Source organism: Galeopterus variegatus, unplaced genomic scaffold (assembly GCF_000696425.1).
Source record: "Galeopterus variegatus unplaced genomic scaffold, G_variegatus-3.0.2 Scaffold3872, whole genome shotgun sequence".
Classification (NCBI taxonomy): domain Eukaryota; kingdom Metazoa; phylum Chordata; class Mammalia; order Dermoptera; family Cynocephalidae; genus Galeopterus; species Galeopterus variegatus.
In genome coordinates this window covers 170,798-177,787 of record NW_007729983.1, presented here as the reverse complement: position 1 = coordinate 177,787, position 6,990 = coordinate 170,798, and positions in this window count along the sequence as shown.

Sequence of the window (6,990 nt, the reverse complement as noted above, 5' to 3'; positions counted from 1 at the left end):
TTGGATACTATAGCTTTATAGTTTCAGTTGAAGTCAGGTGGTGTTATGCCTCTCACTTTTTTATTTTATTTTATTGCTCAGAATTGCTTTGGCTATTGTGTTCATTTTTTTTCATATCAATGTTAGGATTTTTTTTCTATTTCTGTGGTTAATGTCATTGGTATTTTGATGGGGATTGCATTGAACCTGTAGATTGCTTTGGGTACTATGGACATTTTCACAATACTAATTCTTCCAATTCAAGAGCATGAAATGTCTCTCCATCTTTTTGTGTCCTCTTTAACTTGTTTCAGCTACTGTGAACAACTATATACCAATAAATTTGAAAACCTTGAGGAAATGGATAAATATAAATATCTGGGTACATACAAATTACCAAGACTGAACCAAGAAGACATAAAACACCTGAATGTACCAATAACAAGCAATGAGAATGAAGCAATAATCAGCAGCCTCCCAACAACAACAACAACAACAACAACAAAAAGCCCAGGAAAAAATTTAACACCAGTTCATGATTTTAAAAACTCTTAAACTGATAATAGAAAAAGCCTACCTAAACTGATAAAGGATATCTATGAATAAAATTATATCTAATATCATACTTAATGGAGGAATACCAAATGCTTTCCTTCTATAAACAGAAACAAGGCAAAGAGGCCCCCTCACCACTTCTATTCAAATTCCTTGGAGGATTCTAAAGGGAGCAATGAGGGGAAAAAGGTGAGGAAAAGGAGAGGAAGAGGGAGAGGAGAGGCTGGAGGAAGAGGAGGACAAGAAATAAAGAAATTCAGATTGTAAATGAAATAGCAAAAGTGACTGTATCTGCAAGTGAAATGATCCACTACATAGAAAGCCCTAAGGAATTTAAACACTGAAAATCTCCTAGACTAATGAATGAGTTTTGCAAGGTCATAGAATACAAGTTCAACATACAAAACTCAATTGTATTTCCACAAACTCCCAATGAACAACCTGAAATTGAAATTAGAAATGATTTCATTTGTAACAGCAAAAAAATGAATAATATATTTCTAAATAAATTTAACAAAAGAATGTGAGTTATATACTGAAAACTGCAAAACGGTCCTAAGAGAAATTAAAGAAGATCTAAATAAATAAAGAGAGTCCTTGATCACATCTTAGGAGATTCAATATTGCTAGGATGGCAGTTCTCTCTGAAATTTATCTATAGATTCAATACAATCCCTGTCAGATTATGGCAGGCTTTACTGGAGAAATTGAACCTGACTCAAAATTTTATGGAAATGCAAAAAACCTATAAATTCTAAAGCAATTTTGAAAAAAAGAAAAGAAAATCATTGCTAAATTTATACTATCCAATATCAAAATTTACAATAAAGTCAGAAGTAATCAGCACAGACTTCCGATTAAGATGGCATAATAGATGGTACCCAGCATCAGCCTCTCCCACAATCAACCAATTTACAATTATTAAAAAGCAACGACAGCCAAGCAGGGGCCACTAGAGCTCAAGGGAAGAGGAAGAGAGACCTACAGAGTTCATGAAGGCAGGAAAAAAATTCGATGAGAGAAAGAAAGGAACTCTCCAACTGTTTCAAGCCTTGACCACTTCAGGCGGAGCACACAGAGCAAGAGCTGGAAAAATCCACAGAGGTGCCCTTCATATGAAGTTGCTTGGAGGCTGCAGGAGAGAAAAGGGCCTGGGTGGCCCCCAGGCCAGCAAAACCACTAATAGGGATCCCATGGACCCACATATGAGTGAGAGGCCACAGACAACTGAAAAAAGTAGCCATTCAGAGGCCAGAGAGTTATCACAAGGGATCAGCACATGGCCCATCCCATGGGAAGTGTTTGGAGTGGGCAGTTGGGGGAGACAGACACACTGGTGGAACACTGGGGCACAGCATGGACAGCTGATCTGCCCTCAATCAGCACAGGCCCACTCAGTGGAGACTGGTCAGGAATATAGAACTGCAGAGGGTGCAGTTTGCTGAAAAGACTCTGGCTCAGACCAGAGTTTCCACACAATCCAGGTGTATCAGACGTCACAAGACCTGGAAGTGCTTACGAGATCAACAGCTAAAACCTGAGCTGCACAAAAAGCCTTCCTCAGAGAATCAGCAGCAAAGCAGCAATTTAGCTCAACCACAGGGCTCAAGTACTAATCCCCACAGGAAGTTCCCCCAATCTAGAAGTGAGCAAAGGACAACAAATTACTTCCAGTACAGAGTTTAAGTGGTGGAAATAGCAAATAACCCAATACAGAATTGAAAGAAAAAACAAAACCCACAGATCAGAGACAAAGTTCTAATATTAACTAGTAAAGGTCTAACACCACCAAAGAACACCTATAAAATGTAAAAGGACCAGAATCCCCTCAGGGTTCCCAAGCCAGAGTGGGAGGACTGAGGCCCTCAGCCATGCCCCCGAAAGTCTGCATCCAGGCCAGCCATGACTGAGCCACTTCCAGAAGTCCCCTGGGCTCCTCTGCATGAATGAAGGGGGTGCCATGGACCTCAATCACACACCCATTCCTCTTCCTTCTACCCCCATCTCCCTCCACTTTCCCTTTGCCCCCTCCCCACAACTGCTCTGCGATAGCATCTTATAATATAAAATAATAATAATAATAATAATAATAATAATGATAATTAATTTTTTTAAAAGAATTCAAAAAAAGTAATCAGCATACTATAGCATCAGTATAAGGATAGGCATTAATATCAGTAGAACAGAAATGAGTGTCCAGAAATAAATCCTTATATTTATGATCACTTGATTTTCAACAAAGGAGGTGAGGCAAAAAAGTAGGAAGTGAACAAAATAATGCTAGGAAATTTTGTTATCCAGATGCAAATTAATACATGGGTAATCTTAAACTGGTACCTCACACCATACACAAAAATTAACTCAAAATTAACTATAGACCTAAATGTACAAATTAGAATGTAAAAACTGAAAGATAAAATTTTTATGACATGGAGTTAAGCAAAGATCTGTTAGATACCAAAACTTAAGCCATAAAAAGAAAAAAAATGATAAATTAAATTTTATTAAAACTTAAAACTTTTGCACTTCAAAAGACACCATTAACAAAATAATAAAACAAACCACAGTGGGAATGAAGTATCTGCATATCATCTATCTGACAAAAGACTATATACCATATAAATAAATAACTCTTAATACTCGACAAGAAGCTAAACAACCCAATTTACAAAAGAACAAAGTCTTGAATAGACATTTCACCTAAGTAGACATAATGCCTAACTAATAAAAACATGGAAGGTGCTCAAAATCATTAACATAAGAGAAAAGTAAGTTAGAGCCACAGTGAGATTCTACCACACACCAACTATACTGGCTATCTTCAAAAAGGCAGACAATAACAACTGCTGGTAAGAATGTGGAGAAATTAAAACCTTCGAGCATTTCTAATAGGACTCTAAATGATACAGCCTCTTTGGGGAAAAGTTTGGAAAATTTTTTAAAAAGTGAAATCTAAACTTATCATGTGGTTTAGCAATTCCTTTCCTAAGAATCTACCCAAGAGAAATTAAAACATATGCCCACAGTCTTCTATGTGAATGCTCATAGCTACATTATTTATAATAACCAATAACCAAAAGCAATCCAAATATCTACTAACTGGTAAATGAATAAACAAAATGTGCTACACCCATATAATGGAATGCTATTCAGCAATAAAAAGAAAGGAAATATTGATACATGCTAAAACATGGGTGAACCTTAAAACGTTAGAAGCCAGATGCAAAAAGTTACATATTCTATGATTCCATTTATATAAAATATATAAAAAATTGAAATTTATGGAGACAATACCAAACCAGTGAATGCCTGTTGTTGGAGGAGTATAAGTAGAGATTTACAGCAAGCAGACTTAAGATAAATTTGAGGGTGAAAAAAACCTAAAATTGTATTTTGGTGGTGATTTTACTCTCCATAAATTTATTAAAAATCAGTAAATAGAATGGGTGAACTTTGCAGTCTACTTCAATGAAGCCATTAAAAAATATTAAATAAGCAGTACTCCTCAACCTTGTTTGTACATTTGGATCACCTAGGTGGCTTTAAAACATATTCATCAAGAGATCAACGTCCAGGGTCCTAGGCAGGAGCTGAGGGCAGTACCCTCCACCCAGAAGCAGGCAAGAGAGCATGCAGAAAATATCACTTTGCACAGGTGGCCCACTACAGCCACTCTCTTTTTTCTTGGTCTAGATAAAGGTTTGCAAATTTTGTTGATATTTTTGAAGAATTAACTTTTGGTCTTGTTGATTTTCTCTATTGTTTTTTAGTTCTCTATTTCCTTTATTTCTGTTGTAATCTTTGTTATTCCCTATTTATGTTTGCTTTTGGTTTAGTTTGCTCTTCTTTTTCTATTTTCTTAAGGTAGAAGTTTACATTACTGATTTGAGATTTTTCTTATTTTTAATATGTGTTTACAAGTATAAATTTTCCTCTAAGCACTGCACAAGCCCTGCATCTTATAAATTTTTATATGTTGCACTTTGATTTTTATTTCACTATACTCTCTAATTTCCCTGTTATTTTTCTTTTTACCCATTGTTTCTTTAGGAGAGTATAATTTAATTTCTACATATTTGTGAATTTTTAAATTCTCTTCTGTTATTGTGGTCAGAGAATATGTTTTCTATGATTTTAGTCTTTTTAAATGTATTAAAACTTGTTTTGTGGTCAAAAATAAATATATATATATATATATGTATATATATACATATATATATATATTCGTGTCTAGAGCCCACTCTTTGATATTATGATTTAATATTCCTGGGCTCTGGGCGTCAGGATTTTTAAAAAAGCTTTCTGGGTGATGCTACTGTGCTCCCATGGTTCAGAACAACTGCAATAAAGGCATATCCTTCCTTGAAGCCTTTGCTATATGATTTGCTAATCTCACCATTCCAAATCTCTATTAATTTATTCATAAACTTGTTAAACACTCATTACGTTCCAGGAACAATGTTTAACAATAAAGAGACAAAACATTCAGAAGACACTGTCTCTGTCTTCATGGACTAATAAACAAGGGAGAGGTACAGTCCAGTAATTATAACTTTTATAATAAAAGTAGGTAGAAGGTTAGTGGAAGAACAAATAAAGGAATGACTAATTCTGAGCAACAAAAGAAAAGGTCAAGAAAAGCTTAAGAGATAGGGATTCTTAATGCTGGAAGATTAGGGGGAGAGGAAATGGCAGACAAAAAGATTCAAAGCATAGAATATTTGGGGAAAAGCAAATAATTCAGTACAGCTGAAAAATTGGGGAAAGAAAAAAGAACACTGAAAAAACTGATGAAGGAGAACAAAGTGAAATCACAGTGGGTTTTATATTCCATGCAATGGGAAGCCATTGAATGGAAAGAACATAGTCACATTTGCCCTTTAGAAAGAGCACACTGGCAGTATTGCAAATGATGAATTACAGGATTTTCCCTTCTGACCAAGACGGAACAACAAAAGTCAGATTTTTTAAAACAATTTTTTAGATAGCTGGCCAGTGTGGAAACCCAAACCCTTGACCTTGGTATTAATTGCAGCATGCACTAATTAAGTGAGCTAACCAGCCAGCCCTAGAGCCAAATTTACATACACATACACACACACACACACACAAACACACACCTGTAAAAAACAGGAAAACTATGCAGAATATATAAAAGAATAGTTTTAATATACTAGACACCAATCAACAAAAATCAGGGATACCTGAGAGACAGAAATAAATGAGGTGAGCTCAATCATTGCCTTAGCTTACTGCCTTGAGAAGGTTCCAGTTCGTGTTGTATGGAGAAGAAATCCAGGTGGAAGACAGCCACCTTCTGAGCTGAGGAGACAATGCCAAGCCTGAGGAGAACAAGGTGGCTCAAGTTTACAAAACAGAGTACAAGAGAGGAGATAGCTGCACACATAGAGAACTCTGGAAATCTAAAGAAGGTCCTCCTAGAATCTTCAGCTAAGGGAAGAAACCACCAGAAAGGAAAGAGGAAGGTATACTCAATGCTCTCACATGGCTGGGAGTAGTGTCTGTTCTCACCAGGCAGTCTAGCAAACATCATGGTTGATGGGAGATTGAGTAGAGTACACAGGAAGATCTTATCCTAGTAGTGGGGAATAATTAGCCTTAAACTAAACACTGTTCTGGCCTCCCCTGACAGATCTTTAAAGCAGGACCCAAACAGATCAAACTGTTTTCAGTAATATTAACTGTGTCCCACAACAATGTTCAAAACATATATATGGGAGTATAAAAATATGCAACAAGTTCAAAGGAACAATGTCTGGGCTCTAATAAAAAATCACAAGGCATGCAGAGAACCATGCAAATATGACTCACACAGGGGAGATAAATTCGTTTATCAAAACTGACCAAGAACTGAAACAGATATTAGAAATAGCAGACAAGGACATTAAAACCTTAAACATTAAACATTAAAACTTCATTAAAGTGAGGTTAACATCAGGTTAGAGATTGCAGGAGAAAAGAATAGTGAACTTGCAAGCAGCAATAGAAACTTTCCAAAATGAAACACACAGAGAAAAAAATGAATTTTAAAAAATTAAAAGAGCATTAGTGAACTGTGGAACAACTTCAGTCAACCTAATATATGTGTAATCAGAGTTAACAAAAGGGTGGCAGTGAGGAGAGATGAAGAAATAATGTTTGAAAATATTCCAAATTTTATGAAAAATCAAGCCTTCAAATTCAAGAAGGAAAATGAAGCCTAAGTAGAAAAAACATAAAACAAACTATACTAAAGCACATCATCACCAAATTTCTCAAAACCGGTGACACTAAGAAATCTTAAAAGCAATTAGGAAAAAAAAACACACTTTACATACAGACAAACAAATATAAAGCAGATTTCTCATCAGAAACAAAGCAAGAAGATAGTTTGGCAACATTTTTAAGATGCTAAAAGAGAGCAAACTGTCAAAAAATTTAAAAAATAAAATAACC